The sequence below is a fragment of the Phyllostomus discolor genome, chromosome 3, assembly GCF_004126475.2.
Source record: "Phyllostomus discolor isolate MPI-MPIP mPhyDis1 chromosome 3, mPhyDis1.pri.v3, whole genome shotgun sequence".
NCBI classification, from domain to species: domain Eukaryota; kingdom Metazoa; phylum Chordata; class Mammalia; order Chiroptera; family Phyllostomidae; genus Phyllostomus; species Phyllostomus discolor.
Window position 1 is genome coordinate 133,661,741 of NC_040905.2, and position 10,869 is coordinate 133,672,609.

At 40.6% G+C, this 10,869-nt stretch overlaps 1 pseudogene; it reads left to right on the forward strand.

The window, feature by feature from the left end:
* The first annotated feature begins 2,904 nt into the window (after window positions 1–2,904).
* Window positions 2,905–3,751, forward strand: LOC114512574 (annotated as a pseudogene).
* The last annotated feature ends 7,118 nt before the right edge of the window (window positions 3,752–10,869 follow it).

Sequence of the window (10,869 nt, forward strand, 5' to 3'; positions counted from 1 at the left end):
AATAAACAGAACTGACAGAAAATCAAATGTATGGAAATCTGACAACCAAGGAGTTAAAGAAGAAATGTTCATCCAGACCAGTGGGAAGGGCAAAGATGGGCAGCCAGGGTGGAGAGGATTTGCAGCAAGCCAGTGGATGGAGGACCAGGGTGGGCAAGGTGGTGGCTGGTGGACAAGGCAAGGAAGCAGCTGGAGGAGTGGGTGGTCCCACATTTACATGCAGATAAACCAAGAGAAACAACTGGGGAGCTAGACAGACCATGCAACCCAGGGTTCCAGTGCGGGGCAATAAAGCCCCAAAACCTCTGACTGGAAAAACCTCTGAGGGTTGAGGCAGTGGGAGAAACTCCCAGCCTCACAGGAGAGTTTGTTGGAGAGACCCACAAAGTCCTAGAATGTACACAAACCCATTCACCCAGTAATCAGCACCAGAGGGGCCCAATTGGCTTGTGGGTAGCAGCAACAGTGACTGAAAGCCAAGAGAGAGCTGAACGAGTGCCATTGTTCCCTCTAGGACCCCTTCCCCATATAAAGCACCACAATGAAGCAACATGGGTTGCCCCACCCTGGCAAATATCTAAGGCTCTGCCCCTTACTGTGTAACAAGCATGCTGAAACAAACAAACAAACAAAAATGGCCCAAATGAAAACAGATCAAAGCTCCAGAAAAAATACAACTAAGCGATGAAGAGATGGCCAACCTATCAGATGCACAGTTCAAAACACTGGTAATCAGGATGCTCACAGAATTGATTGAATATGCTTGCAAAATAGAGGAAAAAGTGAAGGCTATGAAAAGTGCAGTTAAGGAAAATGTACAGGAAACTAACAGTGACAGGAAGGCAACTGGGACTCAAATCAACAGTTTGGACCAGAAGGGCAAAATAAACATTCAGCCAGAATGGAATGAAGAAACAGGAATTCAAAAAAATGAGGAGAGGCTTAGGAACCTCCAGGACAACTTTAAATGTTCCAACATCTGAATCATAGGGATGCCAGGAGGAGAAGAACAACAGCAAGAAATTGAAAACTTATTTGAACAAATAATGAAGAAAAACTTCCCCTATCTGGTGAAAGAAATAGACTTCCAGCAAGTCCAGGAAGCTCAGAGAGTCCCAAAGAAGTTGGACCCAAGGAGGAACACACCAAGGCATATAATCATTACATTACCCAAGAATAAGATAAGGAGAAAATCTTAAAAGCAGCAAGAGAAAAGGAGACAGCTACCTACAAAGAAGTGCTTGTAAGGCTATCAGCTAATTTCTCAAAAGAAACTTTGCAGGCAAGAAGGAGCTGGAAAGAAGTATTCCAAGTCATGAAAGGCAAGGACCTACATTCAAGATTACTCTATAGAGCAAAGCTTTCATTTAGAATGGAAGGGCAGATAAAGTGCTTCCCAGATAAGGTTAGATTAAAGAAGTTCATCATCACCAAGCCATTATTATATGAAATGTTAAAATGACTTATCTAAGAAAAAGAAGATAAAAAATATGGGCAGTGAAATGACAACAAGCTCACAACTATCAACAACTGAACCTAAACAAAAACAAAAACAAACTAAGCAAACAACTGGAACAGGAACAGAATGACAGAAATGGAGATCATATGGAGGGTTATCAGTGGGGAGGGGGTGGGGAGAAAAAGAAGGAAAAGGCACAGGGAATAACTAGCATAGATGGTAGGTACAAAATAGACAGGGGCAGGTTAAGAATAGTATAGGAAACGTAGAAGCCAAAGAACTTATATGTGCGACCCATGGACATGAAGTAAAGTGGGGGAATGTGGGTGGGAGGGGGCGTGCAGGGCAGAAGGGGATAAAGGGGAGAAAATGGGCCAACTGAAATAGCATAATCAATAAAATATATTTTAAAAAAAGAAAATCACTGACAAAAATAAAAAAATATTCTGTACCAAATTTACACAAAATCAAAGGATTTATAAGTTAAAAAAAAAGAAAAGAAAATGGAGAAAATCGTACCAACCATCCACATGAATATCCTTTTTTTCAGTACATGCATTTGGATTATCAGTGCAATTTTTGTTATAGGAAAAATGGAGTAACCAACATGAGACATTGCTTTTCCAAAATGAATTATGCTGGCTGTCAAAGTAGAGAATGCTCACATGAGGTTTTAAAGTAAAGAATGGTAATTGTATTAAAGGTCATTTCTGTGATTTCAAGATACTGGTTCAACTGACATCTGGCAGCAAATTTTTAATATCTTGAGAGACCAGAATCAATCATTTCAGGCCCAAACTATAAAAATTCTTAGGTTTGATAATAGGCTGTCCAGACTTCATAAGACAACCAAGATCTATTGCTAATGGCTCAGGCCTTGAAAGCTGGACTCTTTCCAACTCTGCTCATTGGTGAAATAGATCAAAGGCATATGGTTGCACATGTTTAAAACTCATATCCCAATGTTGCAACAGAACATGAAGATATTATTTTCAGGGCTATCTGCAACCTAAGAATGGATTAGGCACCCATTAATTCACCACTATCTCCCAAGCTGAAACAGTCCATCTCTCAGCTTTTGAGCAGGACAAGCCCATTAACAACTACAGGATGCTAAGAGGCATCCTAGGAAGACAGCTTCTCATAGTTTTTGAAAGGATTTGACAAATTCACCAAACACTTGCCATTTGAAATGACCTATGCCTTTGAGTCAGGATGCTTTAATTCATCGCAAATAAGGAATAAGAAAGAAAATCAATGGGAACCTCATTCATGCGTCCATCCATTTACTTTCTAGCCAGATGTACTTTTTGTAAAATATTACAAAATATTATCCTTAATATGAAATCTGTTATTTAGAATGTTAATGCCTCCTCTTACCAGACATCTTTGTGAGAGTGACATTTCCTTTAAACCTGTGTGACAATCTCAAATGCACCTTTGTGATGCTCAGGGAAGACAGGGATACCTGGAAGCCCTTTTCTTCTTTAAGATCTAGTTCTTGGATGATTATCCAAAACACCTCATTGTGGGAACAGACAATGATGGTTGCAAGCAGATGCAGCAGATCTGCACATTCCTGAGTAGGAAGGCTGTGATCCTGATGGGCAAGAAGCAGAATGTGTGGGGCTGTCCCAAGCATAGGAAAACAACTCAGCTCTGGAGAAATGTAAGTTTTCTGTGGAGCAGGGAGAACCTCAATGTGAAGTCACTGTGCCAGCTCAGAACACTGATTGGGGGCCCGAGAAGACCTCCTTCTCCCAGGCTTTAGGCTGCACCACTAAAATCCCCAGAAACACCATTAAAATCCTGAGTGACATGCAGCTTTTAAAACTGGAGACAAAGTGGAACCAGTACGACCACACTGCTGAACACCTCCCTGCCTTCTCCTTCTCCCTTGAGCAGATCAATCAGCAGGTGCTTGACAATGGCGGCATCTACAGTCCAGAAGTGCTTAACATCCCTGAGGAACCTCTGCATTCTCACTTCCTGCAGAGTGCTGGAAATATTCCCGGGGCACATCTGCAGATTGGTTAGCCAACTGTTGCATCAGTACCCCATTCTACCATCAACAAATACAAGTGGGTTCAGGCTTTGCCTTTGGAGGCAGATTACACCTTCCCACTTGTTGAAAAGTCCAAGGCCCTCTTGGCTGATCCATCTGCATTTGTAGCCGCTGCCCTTGTGGCTGCTGCCACCACTGTTGCCCATCCTGCTGCTGCAGCCCCAACCAACATGGAAGCAAAGGAAGAGTCAGAGGAGTGGGACAGGAACAAGGGATTTGGTCTTTAATCATCAAAAACACTGACATAGCCAGTTTTATTTGTGAAACAAGAAAATAGAGGCTTACTTCTCTTAAATTTAATACAAAGGTTAACAAATATTTTTATATAAAATTGTGGTAAATCGGGTTTTTCTGAAATCACCTGACTGTGCACAGCATACCATTAAATGGCTCATAGATGAAAAAATGTCCCAGGGACATGATTATCTGCTCCTTTGAACAGCCTTTGGGGAGTCAGCAGAGCTGAGGGGCTTATCACTTGGTTTCTGTTAGCTCTTAACCCCCAGGAGAGGCTGGGCCAGGGGAAGCCTTGTACAGTGCTTAAGCCCCTTTGCCTCTTTGTTCCCTTTGTCCCCCTTCCACAGGTCAAAGCAGGAAAATCCACAACACTTAGCATGCAGATGGTGACCTTCTACCCAAATGTGAAGAAGATAGTCATCGATTAAAGGCCTGGAGGACAACAGCTGCTCTCAGAGGAGGGAAACAGCCTCTACTCCATGACTATGAGCCCCATTGGGGCTGGGAAGGTTTTGCTGATGCTGCAGGCTGTCTTGTATTGTGGTATTTCTCCATTGTTTTTTTTACCTGCAACTCTCCATAAGTGTTATATTTCCTAACACAACCCAATACATATCCATATGTGTATATAACAGAACAAAAGTTACCCAAATCAATACTTCCCCATCCACTTTGAAATGCACTCTGATATTTTATCTTCCATTTGCTCTGTTCTGTTTCATTATTTAAAATGTTCTTAACTGGAGAACAGATCTCTGGTTTCCAGGGATATGAACAGGATGGGTGGGAGGAGAGGGTAACTATACAGGGGTAACGTCAACTTCTGTGGTGAGAGAGAGTTCTGTGTCTTGATGGTGGTGGCAGTTACACAAATCTACACATGTGATAGAATTACACACGTGCACATAAAGGTGTGTAAGCAAAAGCTGGTGAAGTCTGAGCAAGGTCAGTCATTGGTGGTAGCCAGATGTACTATGCTGATGTCAACCTTTGGGTTTAATAAAATATTATACTCATGTGAGATGCTGCCATTGGGGGAAGCTGGATGAATGACAACATGGGACCTCACATAAAACCTATCTGAACTATTTTTTGCTATTTCTTGTACATCTCTAATTATTTAAAAAACAAAAGATTTTAAAAATGTTACTCAAGCCCTGGCTGGTATGGCTCAGTTGGTTGGAACATCGTCCCATAACCAGAAGGTTGTAGGTTTGATTCCTGGTCACAGAACATACCTAGGTTGCAGGTTTGATCCCTGGTCCAAGTCCAGACACTTACTATCCCCAGTCCAGGCCACTTACAGGAGGCAACCAACTGATTTGTCTGTCTCTCATCAATGTTGCTCTCTCTTCCTTCCTCTCTCTCCAAAAGCAATGAAAAATTGCCCTCAGGTGAGGATAAAAAAAGTTACTCAAAACCCACTTAATTGGTATCATGAGGTCACAACCCATAGTTGAAATGTTAAGCTCTATTTCACCAAGGGTGGGTTTTGGCTCAGCAGGCGGATGTGGCTATATGAACTGATTTGTCTGAAGCCCCTGGCCTGTGCAGACCTATATTTGCACCAGCTGGGACTCTGCAATGTCAAATCCTTCAAATCCATGAGCCACCAATGAAGTCTGATTTCAGAGATTGCATTGAGTCACCCCACCCACACTCCTATTAAAAAAAAAGACAACTCTTCCTCATTCCACCCCTGGAATATTGCAGCAGTGTTTCTTGGAGCATGGTCTCACCCTCACATACAACTCACTTAGGGCACTTGCTAAGGAGACATGTTCCTGGTACTCACTGAGACCTATTTCATTAGACTCTTGGGAGGTGGGTTCAGAAATATGCATTTTAAACATTTTAAGCTCCCTAAAGATTTAAATGCTCACCAAGTTGTTGGGAGATTTGGAGAAGTTTGCTAAAACTGGAGACATTAGTGCACAGGATGTCAATTACACTGAACACTGGAAGTGAACTTGGATATCAAAGTTCCTCTGTTGTGAAAATAAGATGTCTGAAGATAACTTTCTTTCTACCTTATATGCTCCTTAAACGATAAAGTTTTCATTGTTGACATAAGCCACATTTCCTTCCTTTTATGACAAAAAGATTTCTTTAGTGACTCAGTTTCTCCATGTATGAGGACAAAAACTACAGTAATCTCCCTAGTTCATAGCACTTCTGTAGATAATAACCATTTGTTCTCAGATGGAAGTATTTTCATTAGCATAAGTAGATGCATATTTTATAAACACAGGTCCATGTGTTTCATATTCTACTCATATTTATTTACACATTCTGTAAACACATGTATACACAGAGCCACATGCACATTTTCAGGGAAGCACATAGAACATTTTGCTCATGCAAATACGAAAGTTGATGACTCGGGGCCGTTTTTTTCAGCTGGCAAATCGCTAACCATTAAGAAATTCTTAGGTAGCTCATTTTTACTACCTCCCTTCAGGTAAAAATGTCCCCCACAGGGAGAGCCTCCTTCCTCCCATGAGAAAGTCCTGGCCCCTTGTACTTCTAATTTATTGGAAAATGAATGCATCTTAAATGTTAACAATTTCTAATAAGTCAATATCATGGCCTTCCCAGAAAACATCTCCATGCTCTCCATACAAATCCTTAATGAAGAGAAGTTTACTAAGGTTGAAGAGAGAGCTGCTTTCTGCCCAGTAGATCTTACAGCCCCCTTCTATTAACACCAAGGTCTGGACATACTTGGAGTTGAGGAGTCAAGTCCTGGAAAGTCAGGCTTGCACAGAGCTGGGGGTTGGGGGTGGGAGGGGACTAGCTAGCTATAGGCACTATTAGATTTTAAAATAACGTCACTCTCACAAGGCAACCACTTAAGACAAAAATAGACCCAACTGTTGTCACATACAGGAGAAAGTATCAGTTAACTATACAACCCACTGTCTCCTGAGCTAAATCCTGTGCGGTTGGTCCTCCCCTTATATTTGAGAAAATAAATGCTCAGAAGAAGCCAATAGCTTGCTCAAGGTTAAATAGCTAATTAGTAGCTCAGCCAAGATCTGAACCCAATGCTCTTGTGCTTCCCAGAACCTCAGAATGTGACCTTATTTGAAAACAGGGTCATTGCAAGTGTAATTAGTTAAGAGGAGGTCATAGTGGAGTAGGCTGGCCCCTATTACAATATGACTGATGTCCTAATAAGAGGAAAAGAGAAGACAAGAGACAGAGAAGTACAGGGAGATGGCCACATGATGATGGAAAGGGCAGAGATTGGGGCAATGAGGACAGCCAGTGACACCAGGTGCTGAGAGAAGGACATGGAACAGATTTTCCCTAGAGCCTTCAGACAGAGCACTGCCCTATTGACAACTTGATTGCAGACTTCTAGCCTTCAGAACTGTGAAACAATAAATTTCTGCTGTTTTAAGACTCCCATTGTGTGGTAGTTTGTTAGGGAAGCCCTAGAAAACTAATACAGCTCAATATATCCCTCAACCTGTTACTGTACAAATTTTGGAAAACAAAGAAAAGAGTTTGCAGGGCATTCATGATCCACAGCCAATCACTGTGGATTGTATACTTTCAAGTTTTCTTCACTTACTCACCATGGCCATTCCAGCCACTCCTGCCTTCCCAAACTAGTGACAACTCTCTTACATATTTTCTTCTCTTTTATTGTTTAATCAGCTATACCCTATGGGAGGTGGTTTTAAAACAGTGAGAACAGCTGTAAACCTCAGAATTCCCAGCATTTTATCATCATCATCATCATCATCATCATCATCATTCCAGCTCCTTGGAATAGGTCCAGTGGAGATAAGTGGACCCACCTTTAAGCTAGAGCACTGGCACTAAAACTTGAACAGCTGGCTATAGGTGAGATTCCCCAGGAGATGGCAGTGTGGATCATAAAAACCACATCATCCCCTCTGCAGCATGTGAAGCCTTCTAGAACAGGGAACATCCTGGGCTCCAGGCCTTGGTGAAGGATCCTAGATACAGCAGTCAGACCACTAAATAACTGGGAAGGACACTTGTAGTAAATATTTTCCCACTTTGGAAGGTCCTTTCTTCTTGGTAAAGACAGAAACAATGGAATGCAACTCTACACTCTCCATTTAAAGGGACTTAACAGTTCTGACTTTAGATATTTGTGTTACAGTATCAATATATCAACTATAACCTCTATATTGTGTCCCGGGTTAATCTGAGGGTTTAAAGCAGGCATCTAAGTTCCAGTGTATAGTTTGTAGATAAAAGATGCAAGGGCTGAGAAAGAGCCAAAGGGAGAGAGCTTGGAAGGAGCAAAGAAACAGAGCACTACTTCTCCAGTGCTTACTAACTATCTGATCTACAGCTACTCATTTAGCCTCTCTGAGCCTAAGTTTGCCTTCTTTTTATTTTATTATTTTTTCATGAGCATAATGTCTGCTAGGCTGCCTGCACTGTCATAATACAGCTCAAATGAGACAACTATTAAAATGATAAAATATTATTTCTCTCTCTTTTATATTGTTGTTCAAGTACAATTGATCCTGTCCTCCTTTGGCTTTGTCCATGTGTCCACTATACATGTTCCTTGATGACTCTTCCCTGTTCTCCCTAACCCATTATCCCAACCTACCTCCCCCCTGGTTACTGTCAGATTGTTCTTTATTTCAATGTCTCTGGTTATATTTTGCTTCCTTGTTTTGTTGATTAGGTTCCACTTATAGGTGAGATCATATGGTATTTGTCTTTTACCTCCTGGCTTATTTCACTTAGCATAATGCTTTCCAGTTCCATCCATACTGCTGTGAAGGGTAGGTGCCCCTTCTTTCTTTCTGCTGCATAGTATTCCACTGTGTAAATGTACCATAGTTTTTTTCACCCATTCACTTACTTATTGGCACTTAGGTTGCTTCCATCACTTGACTATTGTAAATTGTGCTGCTATGAACATTGGGGTGCATAGATTCTTTGGAACTGGTGTTTCAGGATTCTTAGGGTATAATCCCAGCAGTGGAATTCAGGGTCAAAAGGCAGTTCCATTTTTAGTTTTCTGAGGAAACTCCACACTGTTTTCCACAGTGGCTGCACCAGTCTGCATTCCCACCAACAGTGTACTGGGGTTCCCTTTTCTCCACTACCTCGCCATCACTTACTGCTTATTGATTTGTTTATGATGGCCATTCTGACAAGTGTGTGAAATGGTATCTCATTGTGATTTTAATTTGCATCTCTCTGATGGCTAGTGATGCTGAGCATCCTTTCATATGTCTCTGGGCTCTTTGTATGTCCTCCTTGGAGAAGTGTCTGTTTGGGTCCTTTGCCCATTTTTTAATTGGGTTGTTTGTCTTCCTGGAGTGGACTCATGTGAGATCTTTACATATTTTGGAGCTCAAACCCTTGTCTGAGGTATCATTGGCAAATAAATTTTTCCATATAGCTGGTCCCCTTTTCATTTTGCTGATGTTTTCTTCAACTGTGCAGAAGCTTTTTATTTCAATGAAGTCCCATTTGTTTATTCTTTCCCTTATGTCCCTTGAGCTAAGAGACATATCAATGAAAATAATGCTGCATGGAATATCTGAGATTTTTCCTGCCTAAGTTCTCCTCTAGGACTTTTGTGGTGTTGACTTACATTTAAGTCTTTTATCCATCTTGAGGTTGTATTTGTACATGGTGTAAGTTGGTCAAGCTTCATTTTTTTGCGTGTAGCTGTCCAGATCTTCCAACACCATTTGTTGAAGGGGCTACTCCATTTTATGCTTCTGCCCCCTTTGTCAAATATTAATTGACCATAGAGACTTGAGTTTATTTCTGGGCTCTCTATTCTGTTCCATTGATCTATGTGTCCATTCTTATGCCAGGCTGTTTTGATTACAGTGGCCTTGTAATACAGTTTGATATCAGGTATTGTGATTCCTCTTATTTTGTTCTTCTTTCTCAAAATTGCTGCAGCTATTTGGGGTCATTTATAGTTCCATATAAATTTTTGAAATGTTGGTTCTATATCTGTGAAATATATCACTGGTACTTTAATAGGGATGCATTGAATTTATAAATTGCTTTGAGTAGTATGGACATTTTGATGATGTTACTTGTTCCAATCCATGAACACAATACATGCTTCCATTTATTTGTGCCTTCCTTAATTTCTTTTTTCAGTGTTGTGTAGTTTTCTGAGTACAGATCTTTTACCTTCTTGGTTAGGTTTATTCTTAGGTACTTTCTTTTTCTTGTTGCTATACCAAATGGGATTTTTTTTTACTGTTTTCTCTTTCTGCTATTTCATTGTTGGTGTACAAAAATGCCTTTGATTTCTGAATATTCACTTTGTATCCTGCTATTTTGCCAAATTCACTTATTAGGTTAAGTAGTTTTTGGGGTGAGTCTATTGGATTTTCTATGCAATCTGCATACAATTACAGTTTTCCTTCCTCCTTTCTAATTTGGATGCCTTTTATTTCTTTTTCTTGTCAGATCAGTATGGCTAGGACTTCCAATACTATGTTGAATATAAGTGGTGAAAGCAAACATTCTTGTCTTGTGCCTGATCTTAGTGAGAAAGTTTTTAGTTTTTGCCTGTTAAGTATGATATTGGCTGTAGGTCTCTCATATATGGCCCTATATATGTTGAAATATGCTTTCTCTACTCCCACTTTGCTTAGGCTTATTCTCATAAATGGGTGCTGAGCCATATCAAATGCTTTTTCTGCATCTATTGATATGATCATGTGATTTTTGTTTTTCCTTTTGTTTATGTGATGTATTTACATCACAAATATTGTACCACCCTGCATGCTTGGGATGAATACCACTTGACCATGGTGTATGGTCTCTTTAATGTATTGCTGGATGCAGTTTGCCAATATTTTTTGATGACCTTAGTGCCTATATTCATTAGCGATATTGGCCTGTAGTTTTCTTTCTTTGTTGCATCTTTATCTGGTTCTGAGATGAAGAGTTTGAGAGTCTTTCCTCTTCTTGAGTTTTTTGGAATAGCCTGTGAAAAACAGGTGTTAGCTCTTCCTGAAATGTTTTGTAAAATTCTCCTGTGATCCATTGGGTCCAGGGCTTTTGTGTGCTGGGAGTTTTTTGATTACTGTTTTGATATTGTCAGCTGTTATTGGTCTGTTCAGGCTTT